The sequence below is a fragment of the Balaenoptera acutorostrata genome, chromosome 13 (assembly GCF_949987535.1).
Source record: "Balaenoptera acutorostrata chromosome 13, mBalAcu1.1, whole genome shotgun sequence".
NCBI lineage: Eukaryota > Metazoa > Chordata > Mammalia > Artiodactyla > Balaenopteridae > Balaenoptera > Balaenoptera acutorostrata.
Window position 1 is genome coordinate 51,909,123 of NC_080076.1, and position 19,904 is coordinate 51,929,026.

Consider the following 19,904-nt stretch of genomic DNA (forward strand, 5'->3'; position numbering starts at 1 on the left):
TGGCAAAAGTAGAATCAGTCAATGTCTCACTCTTGAAGGAACACCTTGGGCTTATTGCCTTGTAACAGACCATTGCCTGTTGAAGCTTGATATGGAGTTTGGACTTTGCCACAAAGTCCAGATGGAAAATGCGTTGTCTTTTCACATGCCACTGGCAGAGCCTTCCAGTAGAGTTTCAAGAAGTGTTCTGAGGTCATATTCATCCAAAAATGAACATAATAAACTAATTTTAATTGACTGATCAACTTAATTAATTAATCAACTTGGTTTATTAAACTTAGCTAATGATGTCAACCCTGAGTGGGAGGTAAGGAGTAGTGGCAGCATATGTGACATATATTTGCAGAGCTATTCTAGAAACCGTACAAGGCTAAGGAACTGGGAATGAACATGAGCAGAGGGAAACACCAGGGTGAAACCCAGAACTACTACAGAATTGCATGTTCCAGAAGTGTGGGCTGCTTTACTAGAGCAGAACTCCTGGGTTAGAAGCAAGGCAGAACACTTCTTCCCATAAACGAGATGGTGCTGCAAGTATTAAACCCATGCAGCCGTCAGATTGGAGGCACTTGGCCTGAAGGGCACTGAACAGGTCGCCTTAGAATCCAGACACAGTGGGACACGAAGTGCAGAATTCCTTCTGAGACTGTGGTGACCTAAGACTTCCCAGGACCAGAAAGACTCACAAGATCGGCCACAAGAATCATGAAGAGAAAAAAATCAGTCCTACTTGTGATCCAAAGGAATTAACTATAAAACTGAAAGATTTTAGGACTACTTGAGAATCCAAAAAGGTGACTATTACAAACTAAATAAGTGTATCAAAGTCAGTAGCATTCCCAAGTAAGTTATAAAATATAATACAGAAAAGCAGATCTCACTCACACTGTATGTGTGTATATGGGCATGTGCTCTGTGTGTGTGTGTGTGTGTGTGTGTGTATCATAGCTATTTAGTTTGAGAAGTAACTTAGCAAAAAAAATTTCTTAATGAAAAATAATTTAAATATATACATATTCACACACAGATATAGATATAGATATAGATATGGAGAAAGAGAGAGAACCTCTATGGGAAGAACAAAAAGCCCTGAGCCTGTCCTGAGCTGTTACCCTCAGGTCTTTACGTCCCCCTGCTCTGGTCTTTGCCACAAAGTGGCTGACAACTCGAGGCTGCGGTTTCCGGCCCCTGTGTCAGCTTGTTCTGGCAGGATTTGGTGAATGGGAGGCACTGCTGGGAGACTAACGGGCAGGAGAAGAAAGAAACTGGGGTGTTGTGTCCCCTCCTTCTGTGGCTCAGGAGCCAGCCCAATAGTGATGGTATTTTCTCCACAGCTCCAGCTCCCACTCTAGCTTCTGCTGGCTGACTGGCAGCTCCAGTAACACCGCCTCCTCCCTCGGACCCTCCAGCCTAGGGTGTGGGGACTTGCTGTTGCTGCTGATCTCTGGGTTACCTCACTGTCCCATTTGCCTTCTCAGCTTTCTTACCACCCATGTAACCAATCCCCAGCATTCAATACACTCTGTTTAAAGTATTCAGATGCTTTCTGTGTCCTGCTTAGACACCGACTGTTCTGAAAACTAAAAAGTTTACTGAGGAATAAAATAAAGATTTAATTATTGAAAAGACCAATTTCCTGGCTACAGCTTCTCACACCCCTACTTCATTTGCACTCTCCTCAGGCAGCTCAATGGCTAAACAGAAAATGTGAACACTGACCATCTAGGCTCCAGATCAGGATGAAAAGGGAAGATCCAAACAATTGCTAGATAAAGAAGAGAGTGAAACTCTACAGAAACTATTTAGAACAAATAACCATTCAGAAAGAAATGTCCCTATTCCAAAATGACCAACATGGTACCTAAACAATAATTCTAGAACAACAACAAAAAAGAGGATATGGAAGCAAGCATGTAATGAATAAAGAAGTTTAGATGATTATTTAATCTAAGAAAACAAAGAAGTTTTTAGACAACAACTATTTTGCATTCCCAAGATAATCAAAGAAATGGAGTGAAAGATGATAAAACAAGATATACTGGGACGAAAAGGCAATCAGAAGAGTTGAGTAGATATGTTGGAAACAAATGATAGAGTAGAATTTTAAGATGGTACTAGAAACAGAATTAAATCTATAGAATTATGATGATGGCACAAAGCATAGGTTTCTGAAAATCATCCAGAATGAATAGGGAAAGAGTTTAAAAGATAAAAGCAAATGGATGGAATATGGTTGATGTGGCCAACCAATAATGGAAACCTAATATATAAATAACTGCTATGCCTGAAGGAAATAACCAAAGAAAGCAACAAACAATATTAAAAATCACAATAGAAGAAAATCTCTGTGTAAATGAAAGAACTCAGAAGGCTCTCTCTATACCAGACAAAATAATAATAAAAAACTCAGCAAATCAAATCTGGCAAGTCGTTGAATTTCAAATATGAAGAAAGTGCCCAATAAGCATTCAGGTAGAAGTAATAAGTTACTGACATAAGAAAGAACGTAGATAACGCTCAGACTTTCCTTGAGAACCATGAGGTGGCAAAAAATAGCGAAGTAATGTCTACAGTATGCAAGGAAAAGACGTGACCCAAACATGAACAAAGTTTTATATATATATATACACACACATACACATACATGAAGGCACTGCAATATATGCAAAGATCAAGAAGTCTTATCACCTAGCCACCCATACTAAAAACCACTGAAAAGTATGTCTGCCAATTGAGAGAAATTGAAATAATACTGAAACCAGTTAAATACATTGCTAAATCTAAGAAACTGCAGTTATTGTGGTTGCAAATCAATATAGCAATGTTATCATTCTTGAAAAACCTACACAACTCAGGACAAAAATCTCAGAGCATCTTAAAAGGAGTGGAAGGGGAGAAGGGGAAGGAAGGGGAAGTGTGCTAATTTCCTCCTTTTATCTTCCAAAGTCCATCAATACCACTTTGATTCTGAAGTGATAAATTGAGAAATATGAGTTTAAATAATTTATTTGAGAGAAGAAGCAACAACTTAGAATACATACACCTTTGAAATTATCAGGGAGAACAAAAATCAAGGAAGCTTAAAAAACGTTTAAAAACCTGAAATAAAATAGATATTTAATTAGTCAGCTTTTTCCAAAAGCTTACTTTTCCTGAGTTTCTCACTGTGATCTAAATTTGCATTTCCTAAATGACTAACAGGTAGGGCACCACTGGCTGTTTAGATATCCTCTTTTGTGATGTGCTTGTTTATGTCTTTTATCTTTTTTCTGTGGGCTTATCTGTCTGTTCTTATTTATTCGTAGAAGTTTTTATATGTTCTGAGTGTCAGTCTTTTGTCAGGTATATGTCTTGTGAATTTTGTCTCTGACTCTGTGGATTGCCTTTTTACTTAAGGATTTTGTTTGATGAACAGAGATTTCTAAACTTAATACATTACAATTCATTATTTTTCCTTCATGGTTAGCACTGTATGAATCCTGTTTAAGAAATTTTTGCTATTTTCAAAATTATAAAGATGTTTTTATGGATTTTCTTCTATAAAAAAATGAGTTTCTAATTTACAAAAAAAGTTGAAAGAATAATATCAGGAATTCCCATATTCAGAATTGTTCCCATAATGTTCTTTAGAGCAAAGAATCAAATCCAGGACCACATGTTCCACCCAATTGGGCTGAATCTCTAGCTTCTTTTGATCTGGAACAATTTCCATGTTTTGTTAACTTTCATGATGTCAACATTTTTTTAACATTATTGGCCAGAAGAATGTCTCTCAATTTCTGTCCAGTATTTCCTCATGATTAGAGCCATGTTTTGCACTTTGCCTGGAATACCACAGACAATGTGTTCTTTTTATTGCACCCAACTGGACAGCACATAACATCTATTCCTGTTCTTACCAGTGGTGTTAGCTATGACAACTTCGTTAAGGCGATATCTGCCAGGTGGCTCCTGCAAAGATAAGTTTTCCCTTTTGTGATTAATAAATTTTTTTCAGGGAGATACTTTGAAATTATGTAAAATCTCCTTCCTCAGTGCACTGTCACACACTCAGTGTAGCAGCCATTGATATTTCTCGCATGCGTTACAATGAAAACTGCCAAATAATGATTTTTCTCTTACCATCAATCTTTCTGCTATAAGGAAGAACTTTCTCTTCTCCCAATTTGTTTATTTATGTCATTGTGGACTTAAAAATTTCTCTTTTCTTCAATAGATTATAATCTGTTACTATTATTATTTATTTTGATGCTCAAAGTGTCCCAGAGTTGGCCAGTGGGAGTTACTTCCAGCCAGCATCTGTGCTCTCCATCATTCACTGAGCATTTCCTTATATTCTGGCACAACAAGGTGTTCCAGGATCATCTTGTCCTTCCCTTGCCCCAGCCCTGGAGTAAGCCGTTTCTCCCAGGAGCCCTGGTAAGGGAGTATATGGAAACCAAGATCTGGATACTAAGTGTGCTCTGGATACTAAGGGTGTCATTGTCCCAAAGCCCTGTGAATGAACAGAGCTTAGAAAATATATGTGTGTACACATCATACACACACATACGCACATCACATTTACATCTATATTTATTTCTCTATTTATCTCTATATATTAAAAGCCATATGAGTTCATGCTGGTTCCTCCAATTCCAATCCAACACTCCAGGGTTTATTCTAGTTAGAGCTGACAGACAAAACACAGGATGCCCAGTTAAATTTGAATTTCAGATGAACAACAAAAAAAAAGTTTTATAAATACGTCCCAAGTGGTACCCTGAATTTTTATTTGCTAAATCTTGCAGCCCTAATTCTAGCTGTCTGTGCTTCCATATATGTTCTCTCTTTTTCCAGTAGTAAGATACCTGACTCCCATTATCGTCAACATATTTCTCAATCCCTCGTCTATGGCCAGTCTCTTAACCCCATGCAGCCCCTGTCCCCACCTTGCACACAAGCCCTGATCCCCACTTGGATGCCTACTTCATTCTGGCCTATTAATGGCTTTTTAGTGACCATGGATGGAAGGGAAGGAAGGAAGAAAATAAATTTAAAGAATGGATGGGAAAAGGGAAGGGAAATGCAGCTAACGCACAACCCAAAACCTGGCTTAAAACAGCAAACGTGTATCTCTTGCTCACTGGTCTCCAGGTCAGCTGCAGCTCTCCTGGGCTCAGCTGGGCTCTGTTGGTCTCCTGGTGTCTTCTCGTTCTACATCCCAAGATAAAGAGGCAGTCACTGCCTGGGGCTTCGCATACAAGGGGACAGAAGCTCAAGGGACAAGCCACACTCAAGGTGCTTCTTAAAGTCTCTGCTCAATACTGGCCACTATCCCTTCCATCTACACCACACGGGTCAAAGTAAGCCAACAGAGCCCGAAGTTAAGGAAACAGGAAGGAGAATATACTCTTCCCACTAGGAAGTATAGCCAAGTCGGGGGCTGGATGAATCACAGAACAGGTAACAGAACCATCCGCCACCAATGCCAAGTAAGTAAGAACAAACACAACCAAGATAACAGCCATATATAAAGGATAAAGCCATCAATGGGAAAAAAATTCTCACCCTGAATCAAAACACTAAACTCAACTGTACCTAAGAGATAGGTCTAAAATAAAATGACTCAGCACAGTTGAAAGGAAAAGAATATTTTTTAAAACGCAACATAGCATGTTATTATTATCTGAAAATTTAAGCCCAAAAACGTGTGTAGAACTCTCTAGCAAGATAATCATGATAGGTATAGCTAACACTGCTGGGTGGTATATTTGCAAGTTGCTAAGAGAGTAGATCCTAAAGGTACTCATCACAAGGAATAAAAAAATTTTGTAACTCTATGAGGTGATGGATGGTAACTAAACTTATTTTGGTAATCATTCTGTAATATTTATGTATGTCAAGTCATTATGCTGGACACCTTACACTTATGCAGTGTTGTATGTCAGTTACATCTTGATAAAACTGGGGGAAAAGAACTCTCTAGTAAATTAGGCAATTACTTAATCTAAAGGTCAAAAGGGCCTCCTTCACAACAAACCAAGTTTCAAACCTCTTTTGAAAAAGCGCAAACATACACTTAACAGTGATAGAAATTACACACGTGAGACAGAGAGGAGAGACAGAGGTGCATACTATATAGAGACTGTGTCCTCTTGTCAACATTTACAAAGTGGGATATTTACAAAAATTAAACGTCAGAGAAAAACCCTTAATAAATTCCAAATAGTTCAGACCATTCACTGACCACAGCAGAAGACCATATGTAAATAGACTAATAGCATAGAAGCAACAAATGGAACCCACTCCAGAGGGGTGAGAACATTCTAAATTTCACTGGTGAAAGGAAAAAAATAAAAACTGCAACTGCAGGATATTTTGGAGAATAACAACAATGAGAACAGTACATGTAACTGCTTGAGCTGGCATTTCTTATTAAAGGGAAAAAGATGTTGGAACAATTAGCTAGCCTTCTGGGGTAAAAAAGTAAATTTGGATCATTACTGCATAATTCCTTATGCCAGATGAATTCCAGACAGATTAAAAATGAAAACATAAAAAGGGAATTTATACTGAACCACAGATTTTTTTTTTATAGTTTGGAGGTGGCTGAGGCCTTTCTTACATTAAGCCAAAGACAGAAACTAAAAAGATAATATTGGTATATTAGACTCCATTAAAATTTAAGGTTCCAAAGAGCAAAAAAAAAAAAAAAATGGCTAAAAGAAATTAAACTCTGAGGGAGATATTGCTAAAATTGTAAAACAAAATGTTTAACAGCCCTAATATGCTAAAATAATCATATAAATCCATATGAAGAATTGAAACCCAACCAGAAAAAAATGCAAATTGCATGAAGAAACACTTTAGAAGTGAACAATTCAAATGGCCAGTAAGCACATAAAGAGATGTTCGGCCTTGCTAGTAATGTGTTTGCGTGCACATAAGTGTGTATATTTGTGCACAGGAAAATGTCTGAAAAGACAGACACCAAAATGTTAACAATGATTATCTCTGGGGAGTGGGATTTCTTCTCTCCCTTTTGGAATAGGTTTGATTTTTTTTTAATCAGCATATATTAATTTTATACATTTTATGATTAAACTATTCAGTATACTAAAAACATACAAATAAAAACTGATGACACCTCTTCTGTTTTTTACAAAAAATTTTAAATCTGTTTTTAATTATGTGGTAGAAGAGTGCTATTGACAAGGAGCTATAGACTGAATGTTCCTAATCCCCATTATGATGGTATTTGGAGGCAAGGCCTTTGGGAGGTGATTAGGTCATGAAGGTGGAGCCCCATGATGGGATTGGTGTCCTTATAAATGAGACTCCAGAGAGCTCCCTTGCCCCTTCTGCCATGTGAGGACACAGAGAGAAGACAGACATCTATGGACCAGGAAGCGGGTCCTCACTGGACGCCAAATCTGCGGGCACCTTGATCTTGGCCTTCCCAGCCTCCAGAACTATGAGAAATACATTTTTGTTGTTTAAGCCACCCAGTCTATGGTATTTTTGTTACAGCAGCCTGAAGGGACTATGACATAAGACAAAATGTTCACCTTATATTAGAAAATAATAAGAAAACAGGCTACAAAAATTATGATTTAATTTTTGTTTTGTAAAGGAGATACATTAAATAACAGCAATTTTCTCCAGTAATGGACTTGTGGGTCATTGCATGTTCTTCTTTGTGTTTTCCAGTAGTCTACAATAAATATTTAGAAAACAACCCTCATTTTTATTTTATTTAAATAATAAGAGTTTACCTGCTACAGGTGGTGACTCGAGACTACGAGGCCCCCACTTCAATCATTCTGAAGTTTGGGTTTCCCAGTTTTCCTTGTAAGGAATAAAGCAGTGACCCATCAGAGATGTGGAATATTGACGGATACACAGCACAAATTCTTAGGTAGAAATGTACGCCTCGACAGTTCCTGAGACTGAAACTGGGAGCAGAGCTATTCACCCAGCATCTAAGCCTTGAGCAGTGATTCACGCTCAGTAAATACTTACGGGGCACCTACCAGTACCAGGCATGAGGGCAGATAAAGCTGAACTAGACAGAGCCCCTCTCTCCATGGAGCCCACAGTCTAACAGAGAAGACACAGTGAATACATAGTGTCATGTGTGCAGCAACAGACAGGCAGGCTCAGGAGGGAGACTGGAGTGAGGGAGGGGGACCAACCATCCGGCTTTGCCTGGGACTGAGGGGCTTTCTGGGAGGTAAGACTGTCAGTGCTAAAAAAGGGGGAAATCCTGGCCATACAAGTTGGTCACCCTAAAGAGAGGCCAGGAACAGCTTCAAAGCAAAGGTTTGGCCTAAGAAGGGCTCTGAAAAATAATTAGGCATATCTTAGGAGGGTCAAGCCTTTCCCCTGATTTCCTCCCTGCCCAGGATTGGGCTGGAGAGCAGAACTGGTTGTGCAGCAGGTGATTTTCTGCTCTTTGGATTACCAAATCCCTTCCAGAGCTGAGGAGAAAAGAGATTACAGCATGACAAAGGCCACTGATCGTGCGGTGCCCTTCCCACAGGGTGAGTACGAGCGAAGCCTCGTCCATGACCGAGGGGACTGTTGGCCCCATGGAGGCTGCCACGCTGCACCACACCAGGGAGTGCCACTCACACCGAGCACAGCGTCCCTGTTAGCAGTGAGGCAGGACGCCCATCGGGTCCTGGAGGACACGGAGGGCTGTGTGCCTGGTCAGCCTGGGAGAGTTTTCCAGAAGAGCCCCATATGACACTACAACACCATTCCCAGTAACCCATTCATCTTTGCCCAAAGCGGAGTCCTCTGTCTGCAGGAGGAATCAAGAGAAAGCAAATGCTTCCACTCTATGACTCCAGAGGAGAGAAAAACAGAATGGCGTGGCCCCAGGAGCGGTGCAAGGCGGAGCGAAAACCAGGGAGAGTGCGGGCATCGCAAGGGCTCACTGGGTCCGTACGCAGTCTGAGCGGACGCTGAGTCACAGAAACGGGGCTTCACGGGGAAGCCGAGAGAATAAGGAGGTAGCCAGCTCGGCAGAAAGTGAGGAGAGACCCAGCCGGCCACGGATCACAGGGGTTCCAGCTGAGTACACAGGGCTCCACCGCGTCCTCCCGCTCGCCCTGAGCGGCGACGGGCCCGCCCTACGTACCGCCTTCATCCCTGACATCTTGAAGGGACCACCTGGCCTCTGACCATTACACTCGGACCCTGGGGTTCCAGAAAGAGTCAACTGAGCTCCTGTCTTTTCTATTTCTGAAGGGCAAGCTAATTCAGTGATGACAAAACCCCTTTGCCAAGTCATTTCTCTTCCCAGCATGCCTCCCAAACCCAACACGTACCAAAATTATGCTGAGCTTGCTATTTTGGGAAAGGGGGCCCTGACATTTCCATACCGATCTCTGCGACCCAGCAACGTCCCCTTGCCTCTGAGTGGGAAGCGTCATCCCCTGAGAAGACAGGAAAGCAGCAGGTCAGAGTCACCGGCCTGATTGCTCCTCACTGGTTCCTCTGAGCGGGCATCTCCACCTCCAGGGAGAAGGGAGGAACCTTGTCAACCCTTTCACTCTCACTGTCCTCTTCCTTGGCTGGCACATGTTTCAAAAGCTATGGTATATCCTCCCTCCATCAAGCCAAGATTGGCTTAGACATTGTTGAAGAAAACAGAGGTCAAGAGCAGTCTGTACTGAGGCATACATAGGGGTTTCTCTAAAATACACAGGTGGCTCCGGCATGGCCCCATCAGGCTCCTATACACCAGCGGTCAGCAAAACACTGACTGTGCCCCACCCTCACCCCCATGAAATGCACTCTGGTCTAGGGCTTTGCAAAATGGGTTCTGTAAAGTAGTAGTCCCCTGAGATGCCTCCACCGCACAGGGTTCTGTGGTCACAGAAGGTCGGCAAGCACAGCCTGGCGGAGCCCATGGTTCTGGAGGGCCCTGGAAGACCTCCTGTGGGCCTGAGACCCCGCCACATTTCCTGTCTCCCTGGGAAGCAGGTAGCAATGGGAAACTGACTGCTCCCTGAGGCTTCTACATGAGGGACAGCAAGGACCTCTGTACCTTCCCCCGAAATATACTGTACCATTCAGGGTCCAGCAAGAAATAGGACCAAACTTAGATGGTTCAAGAGGCTTTAACAACTGGCAGGGACTATGTGTGGAGCTGTGGGCAGAGAGAAGAGAAAGCATAGGAGAGGTGGAGGCACCCAGAGAGTAGCAGCAGTGGGAAGGGGAAAGTGTACCCCTGCAGGCCAGTGGGGCTGGAGCCCTGGGAGGGGCTGCCCAGGGGATGTGGGGTCGTGGAGGGACCAGCCTCTTCCAGAAGCACACCACCAAAGAGGAGGAAATAGGAGAAAAGTGTCCCCCTCTCTCTCCTCCACATGGGAAGGGAGTGCAAGTATAAGTATCTGTAGGGTGAGGCTCCTGGGCTCAGAGCTAGATGGAGGATGTTGGGGTGAGGGAGCTGTGACACGGAGCTTACAGATCAACAGCGAGGGGAGAAAACATAAGAAGCTTGCGACTGCCCTGTGCAAATCCCTCATCGTTTAGAAGTTAGGCCTGCTTTTTCAAATGTTCTACTAAGAATAAGAGAGAAGAGACCTGCCTCTAAGTGTCCTAAATGAGGCAAGAATGTTGAGTTTTGCTGTCACCATTGGCCTGCAATTTCTGTCCTGGGGAAAACAGTAGAAGGATTAAGACCCCATTTCCCTTTCTAGAAGGGTTGCCCTTATTTGCTGGCAGGAACATGGCTTCAGGGAGGAGGCGCTTCCTCCGTCACCCTCCCCCAAAGACACAGTGACCTGTGTGTCCTGGGCCCTGAGCACTTCTGAGACCTGAGCCTTTCACTGGTGGGCAGAGGGGAAGAAATACCCAAGTGGTATTTAGCACTGCTGGTGTAGGAAATAAAAAGACAATCACACCTCTTTTGATCAGTCTCTATCTCTTGATGTCCTGAAATTTACATTTCATTGCAATAAGAAAGAATCAAAGGAGGACCTAACCCAAAGAGGGGAGTTATTCCTAATTCTGATGGATCATTAAACATCCCCTCTTGGAGATCCATAATGTATATTATTAAAATATCTAAGTAGTCCTCCAGAAAGAAATCTATTAAACTCTGCTTAATCCAGGATTTCCCATATTTATGTGAAAATAGAACCTTTTTTTTTTTAATTCAAGTACCCTTTGGAAAGTACTATGGTCTTCTATAAGCCATGTTTCTACAATCTATGTTTAGCAGAAGGCTAAGCTTAACTGTGTAGTAATTCTTTCATATAGCAAAAGAGCAGAGCTGAAAATGCAGGAGGGAAGGGCAAGCAGGGAGGTGTGTGAGAGAGTACCCCTCTCAACCAATCGTAATAAAAGGGGTAAGGATGGTTCAAGCCTGCTAAAGAGGAAGTATATGGTAACCTCCATTCAATACACTTGCATTAAAGGTGATGAAGATACATGCCACCCAGGCTAAGAAACAGCTTGCCTTATACCCTGAGAAAACCATAATTCAAAAAGACACATGTACCAAAAAAAGAAAACAAAAATACAAGTACCTGTCACGAAGCAACTAAGCCCGTGCACCACAACTACTGAGCCTGCGCTCTAGAGCCAGTGAGCCACAACTACTGAGCCCACGTGCCACAACTACTGAAGCCCACGCGCCTAGAGCCCGTGCTCCACAACAAGCGAAGCCACCACAATGAGAAGCCCACGCACCACAACAAAGAGTAGCCCCGGCTCACCACAACTAGAGAAAGCCTGCGCACAGCCACAAAGACCCAACGTGGCCAAAAATAAATAAATAAAATAAATAAATTTTTTTTAAATTAAAAAAATAAAATAAAAAGATACATGTATCACAATGTTCATTGCAGCACTATTTACAGTAGCCAGGACATGGAAGCAACCTAAGTGTCCATCAACAGATGAATGGATAAAGAAGATGTGGCACATATATACAATAGAATATTACTCAGCCATAAAAAGGAATGAAATTGAGTTATTTGTAGTGAGGTGGACGGATCTAGAGTCTGTCATACAGAGTGAAGTAAGTCAGAAAGAGAAAAACAAGTACCATATGCTAACACACATATATGGAATCTAAAAAATTGGTACTGAAGAACCTAGTGGCAGGGCAGGAATAAAGACACAGATGTAGAGAATGGACTTGAGGACACAGGGAGGGGGAAGGGTAAGCTGTGACAAAGTGAGAGAGTGGCGTGGACATATGTACACTACCAAATGTACAATGGATGGCTAATGGGAAGCAGCCACATAGCACAGGGAGATCAGCTCGGTGCTTTGTGACCACCTAGAGGGGTGGGATAGGGAGGGTGGGAGGGAGGTTCAAGAGCGAGGAGATATGGGGATATATGTATACATACAGCTGATTTACTTTGTTATATAGCAGAAATTAACACAACATTGTAAAGCAATTATACTCCAATAAAGGTATTAAAAAAAAAAAAAAAAGAAACAGCTTGCCTGGTCCTAACAAGAAAGACTTCTGAAGGCAAAGATATCTGAGGCATATGAGAGAGAGAGGAAGAGAAACGGCATTTTAGGAGGAAGGAGTGGTCCTTGCGACCTTTCTGTTGTGGCCTTAAGTAAGTCAGGTGTGAAGTGCCGTAAAGCTGTTCACCAACAAGAGCAAAAGTGAGTGGGGTTGTGGCAGGTGACAAGGACGCCAGAGGAGGACGATGACCAGGGGAGGCCTTGAAGTCCAGGATTAGGATGTTAACTCCGATTTCAGGAGCAACTGGGAGTCACATAGACTTTGGAAATTTTTCAAAATGAAAATAACGTACAGTCATCCTTAGGCATCCACAGGGGATTGGTTCCAGGACCCCCGCAGATACCAGAATCCACGATGCTCAAGTCCCTTACATAAAATGGTGTCGTATTTGCATGTAACCTACGCACATCCTCTCGTGTATTTTCAATCATCACTGGATTACTTTTAATACTTAAAACGATGTAAATGCTACGAAAATAGTTGCCAGTTCACAGCAAATTCACATTTTGCTTTTTGGAACTTTCTGGAATTTTTTTTTGGAATTTTTTTTCTGACTATTTCCCATCTACAGTTGGTTGAATTTGTGATGCAGCCCCACAAATACTGAGGGCTAACTGTACAGTGCAGTGCACAGGATAGCTTGGAAGAGAAGATAGAGTTCAGAAGGCCAGGTAGAAGGTTGTACCAGTCCTTGTTAAAGAAGGCAGAGACCCAAATTAGGACTGTGACTCAGAACTACAGGGGTCAGAACAGACCTGAGAAGTAACAAAGTCAGAAACTTTATGTTTTATTGGTAAAATTGTTACAAGGGGCTAAGGAGGCAGAGGAGTTGAAAATGAACTAAGTTTATGAGCCTAGTATTGAATTTGAGCCTTCAGACTATAATCTACCCCAGCTCAAATTTCTTGGCAATTCTTCATTTCCATGTTAGTGGTTCTGCTTCACCATACTCTGGGCAAATTAACTGGCTTCCACACTTCAACACTTTCTGGCCCATCAGCTCTGATGCCAGAAGTAAAGGCTGGATAAGGAAAATATAGCCAGAAATAATGGAAACGCAATGAAAAAGGAAGGCTGGAATGCCTTCTTTGGTGCTAAAAGAAAATAAAAAGGAGAACTGAAGATAACCTTATAAAATCTGAGCTACAGATCAGTTGTATCCCATGATTGTGAGCCCAGAATCCTTTCAGGGCCTCAGGACTGAGCTTAAGCCAACTGTCTCCACCTTGGAGACAGAAAAGCTCAGCTGTCATTCTAAGTGATCCTGAAATACATTGATGCCTAAATGGATGATGTCTAAATCATCTTCTACACCTGCCCGAGGAACATCTTATTCCATGTCAATGTGTCTCATCTCACAAGCATGTTCTAGTATAGCGCATAAACCCTGTATTATCACAGGACGTAAGAGGCGTTAACTCAAGTTCAGCCTCATACTAGGTCTGAACCTCAGCTGGATGATGGAGAAGCCCCTCTCCAGGTACGTCGTCTTTGTACCAACACACCATCATTATTTTCCCAACGCTCTGTCATGCACCAGATGGTTGGCATTCATCCGGGCATCCCCCTAGTAAACCAGACTCAAAAGTCTGGGGTCATCTTTGACCTCTCCCTTTTCTTCATTCAGGTTTTATTAGTTCTGTCTCCACAATGTTACTGACAACGGTTCTCTCCTTTCTGTTTTCACAAAACACATCCCATAAGTTTAGCCCCTCCCCCTTTATTTACTTTAACAACACTCTTCACCCCAGATATTCTTCCATGGTTTCCTACTTGCCTAAGTGACACTACATACCATTTAGTTTTTTCACAATTTAAGAACTTACAAGTAGAAAATTATTATTATCGTTACCGACATCAAAATCAAAGCCCTTCTCAAGTGCTATATATTCTCCAGGGCCTTTATTAAATCCCTTTTGCCAAAAGTAATTTCTCTCTCTTTTGACCTCTCATGGGAGGTTTCGAGACAATCTGCTTTGTAGTGGATTTCGTTGCATTCATATCTTAACTCCCATATTTGACCAGAAGCCCCCTGAGAGGAAAAGCAGTGCGTCATGCATCATCATGCCCTCATATCTCCTAGCACAGTGCCCTGCTCAATATATGTTTGCTGAGTGATTGGATAAACAGACAGTCTTAGTTAGAACTCACACCCCCTTAGCAAACTGGAAATGAATGGAGAATATGGAATATCAATGGGAGGCATTGCTCCAGCTGCTACAGCATGTTAATTACACAATACTTTTATTGAGCAATTCGGTGGTAATTCTTACAGCTATTCCTCCTTAATAAGATCCATTGTGCACCATAAAATAGTAACTGGGACGCAGTTTGTATTCCACATACATCATATTTCTCTTTAGCAGGTTCTTCCATATCCATAATCTCATCATTATTACTATTACCCTCAGAAGACGGTTGACTTGCATTAATCAGGTCTGCTGCCATTCCCTTGCCAGATTTTCTGCAGTTTTATTGTGCTTTTGGACATTTTAATTAACTTGAAAAATTAATTTTAAAATCTTACCTTATTCATGCTCTGCCCCCTTGGAAATCCTTTCTTCTTGTTTATTATCACTGACCATTTGAAGATGAGGTCATTTGTGATTAAATCTCCAGAGAACTTTCACGCCATCTTGCCACAGTCTATGCTATTTTTAAACGGGATGAGACTAATAATCCAAAAACTGAAGGGAGTGGATTTCTGTTGCTTTGGGAGTTCAAAGACTTAAAATTTCAATTATGCCGTAACATTTACTCCTCCGCTACCTGCTCTCTACAGAAGCTCAACAATGTTAGTTTACATATACAGAGTTGAGTTTTGTTTTACCCACTTGACAAGCTGAAACGAAAAAGGCCCCAGATCTGCTAAATCAAAAGCATTGACACATAGCCAAATAAGCAAGACACGTCAGGTCAAACTAGCTTCTTGATCCTCAATGCTCTTTCTGGACCCTAGGAAATATAAAGGGATGGTCACTGAACGTGAGTCTTCCTTTTCTAAACAAAAAAAGGCAGTATCTCACAGGCTAACCCCAAAAGGTTGGTAGTGGCTTCCTGGTCACCCTAATGAGGGTGTGAGGCTCTATCGGGATTATCCACAAAGAGTGTTCTTAGCAGTAAGAGCTGCTGCCTTGTGTATAGGACGTGTGAGTGACAGCTGCTCATCTGCCTTCCCGTTATAAACACTCAGTTACTCTTCTGGCATAATTTACAATAGTGATTCTCAACCTTTGATTATGAGGATCTACTTACTTAAATTTCATAAAAAGGGAAGACATATAATCCCAGAGTGTCTGTAGATATAGACAACATACGACAAAAAGCTAGTATGAATTCAGTGACTACTTTACATGAATCTTTCTTTTGTTGATATTAACTACCTCTACATATATTTAGAACATATGGTCCACGTGTGCACAGAGGGTAGGATTTATTGAATTTGCAGACAGTACTCGGTGTGCATATGTATGTGTGCACTCTTTGTATTAACTCTGTACCAGCCCCACCCAACTCCTGCTTCTCTGGCCAGAGCTCATATGCTCACAAAGTGCAGATGCCTCATTTCAGTCATACAACCCAAGAAATGAACATTCAAACCAAAACACTTACGTGGACGTTTAACTCTGAACATTCTCAAGAGATGGCTTATTTTGCTATGATTCAATTTAAAATGCCTGCAGTTTTATATAATAATAGAAAGATAGAGAACTACCTCACCCTGCTGCTTCCAGTCTGAGCTCCGTTAGCCAGCCACCTAAGGTATCTGCTGGCTGTAAGGAACAGGCACCCGACAAAGCCAGCTTATCACAAGGATATTTTAAGGATGTGGAGTAATATGATGGGGCCCATTTGCAAAGAGTTCAGCCTACCTCAAGTTCTTATGTCATTTACTAACTGGTGTCCTGAAGTAACTCACCTGCCACCTCAGAGCTTCAGTTTCTTCACATATAAAATGGAGATAATAAGAGTGCCCCAGTCATACGGCTATGGAGACTATCAAATGCACGTCAAGAGATTAGCCTAGTGCTTGGAACACAGTAATTACTTAATAAAGGCTAACTGGTACTAACAGCAACAATAGTAATAGAGGTAGTGGTAAAGGTGTAGCTGGGCCCCGTGGAAACTAAATAAGCTGAGATTTCCAAGTCTCTCTCTTCAGATCCGCCTTGCCTATCTGCTCAGTTTTCTTTGCCGCAGACTGTCGGCACCTTGATCTTGGACTTTCCAGCCTCTAGAACTGTGAGAAATAAATTTCTGTTGGCTTTATAAGCCACCTAATCCATGATATTTTATCGTAGCAGTCTGAACAGACCAAGCCATCCTAAATGTTTAATTCTTTCTATTCCAAATTTAAATTTAGGCTTTTCTCTGCCTTTCTAAATAAATTTACACAATCCATCAACAGTCACTTGGTATTTCATTCATGATTTACTAGATATAGATTCAGTCCTCTCAAAGACACTCCCTCACCAAATTAACGTACTTTCCCCAACTAGGTCTAGTCTTACACATTCTTTGGGGATAACACTATCTCATGACTCATTATTTTTTTTTTCTAAGTATAAAATATTTTTAAGGAAGAAATGAAAGGGCAGAAATGCTTTATTAACTTTGAGGAGGAGAGAAGAGAATAGTGAAATCTGGCTCAAAATATGGAAAATCGGCCACAGGTTCAATATTTGATGATAACCCTTCACCTTGATACACTGACTTCATCTTTGTCTCCAGACTCAATGAACTAAAGAAAGTGAGAATTTTAATAGAAACTGGAAATTATCTCCACAGTGAGCTGCCCTATGCTTTTTCAGGGTCCTGATAGTTTACAAGCTCAGATGTTAAGTGTGCAAGAGCTGATATCATTTCATGGGATAAGAAAAAAGGTGGAGCTCAGAAAATGAATGAACCTTGTCTGGAAATTTTCACAAAGACAGTCAAATCAGCAAATGCTTTTGAGTACAGCATCAGCCCTGGAATAGAGGGGGGGTCTAATGGCCCCATAACCCAGAGCAGGCAGCAAGACAGAAGAAACTAAGACCTGGGTGTACACCTTTGCCCTAGACCTTCACAGATGCTGGAGAAAGTGACCTGCTGCTGAGGCTGATGGCCGAGACCCAGTCAGGTCAGTGCTAAAGGGACTCAGGCTTATTTCAGGCCATGAGCTGGTCCTATTCAGATGAGTATGCTGGTGGAAGGTAAGAGTTCTGGAGTCAGGCACCAGCTCTCTCATGTCCTAACCGTGTGACTTGGAGTCATGTTACTTAATCTCTATCAGGTAATGGTGCTTTCCCATCTGTGATATGGGGTTATTTGGATAAATTGCTATAATGCATCTAAAATAATTAGTGTATGTGTGGCACATAATAAGAACTCAACAAACACTGTCTCTTATTATATTGCTATTGTTGTTGTTGCTATTACACCCCCGGTGGGCCCAGGGATACCTCTAATACCCAGATGGCGATGGGCAGAGATATTCAATGAATGAATGAATGAACAGGTGAATGAACAAAGAAATAAACAATAGGAGAATTGTCACAAGGCAGTACATAATTAACTATGGATTCAGTGAATTCTGGAGTAAATCATTTTCTTTCAGCCTCATCTCCCTTCAAAAAAATATGTTCATTTTCAAATCCATCTCAATATTATACTACTCAGATATTTCTAATATACTTCTGGAACAAAAAATTTTTTAGTGGCCAAAATACTACAAACATTAATGTTTACAAATAAACGATTACTTAGAAAAGGAAGCACAGTTATTAATCCCCAATGTAGGGAGGGCTGTTTAAAATTTGTTGAGGGCTGAGAACTCAGCTTGTCACATTCACCCAGAGTGTAGCTCTTAAGTAGTAAATTAGAAACTGGATACACAGCTTTGAAAGGACTGTGTGTCCTTTTTAAATGTCTGTGGAGATCTAGTCAAATAAAAGAGGAAATTGAAGAGCTACAGAGCTTGGCAATTTCACAGCAGGTCAGGAGTGGGAGGATCTACTGGAAAGAGGCTATTTAGAACCATCTAGTAAGCTCAGAGTGAGTAATTAACATCAGCATCCCAAGAAGAAATGAAGGTCAAGCTGGTGCAGAGGATCAGAGAGCTGACCAAAATGACCTGGGAGAACAGATAGACAAGGGAATGACAGATATCTCAATCTTGGCCCATCAAAGCAAAAATTAAGTTAGCAGCAAGGACCTGATTGTTCCTATGGATTTTTCAAAATATATCACTCATGTGTTATGCAGATTATATGTGGAAAATGAGGTGTACGTGCTGTTATCTAAATAGAAGTATCTTAAGGTTCAAGAGGACACCCTTGTGGTTTTAGCCTAAAATCATTCCTTGGAACCCAGATCTGCTTATTAGGCTAATCACTTCTGTCTCCCAACTGAGCCCACAATACGGGTCAGCTTTTAGCTTTTGACTTGTACCAACTCTGAGTTTATTTTCTCATTACCCACATTACCATTTCTGCCAAGACTCATCTTCCAAGACCCAGGACAAAATGTACAGCATGTTCAAGAAATGGCAAGTATCCCAGTGTGAGCAGAGTACGGAATGCCCACATAGGGGGAATGAGTGGTGAGGCTGGAAGGGGAAATTTGGTCCCAGTGACAGAAGCCCATGAGGCCATATTAAGGAGTTTAACCGAAGTGGTAGGCATGGGTGAGGTTTGGCCTTGTAGTACTGGATGATCTCTGTACTAAATACTCTGTTCTAGAATTAACTTTATGAATCTACTGACTGCATACAAGACATTGTTTAAAGTTTTTTTTAATGCAGTACCTAATCTCAAAAATAGCCAAATGTCATTTTTACCCTTTATTATTAGATATTTTATAATAATAACATCTTTATCCACAAGCTTGCCTCCTAAGAAGGGCATGTTTTTAATTTGTACCATATTTGCTCACATAATTGATTCCTAATTTTATTGCCTCCCTCATTCTGAGAAGAAAATACCTTTTCCTATAAAATTCCACACTGCTCCCCATTCACCCACACAGATTCTCTTCTCTCATGAGTGCAGTATCATGGCTGTCCAGGACCCTGAACCTCTCAGACCTTCCATCCCAGCAATCACCACTGCCTGAGCTGTTTCAGAGTTTCATAGTTAGTATTTTGAGAGAAAGAATCTGATTCTCTCAGCATGGGTCAGGTATCTACCCCTCGTCCAATCAGGCTGGGGAAACTAGGCCATCTGGTCTACACATGGCCACAAGGTCCACTCTTCAAGCCAGGACCAAAGGGCGCTTTTAAAGAACTGAGCACAGGCTGGTCATGAACTGCAAACATGCCTACCATGCTTTTCCCAACATGAATGCTTCAAGGCAGCGTATACTTGTGGGGGCAATTTTGTGGACCCTAAAGAACTAATAAAGAAAAAGAAACCCATTAATGCAATTTGATTCTAGC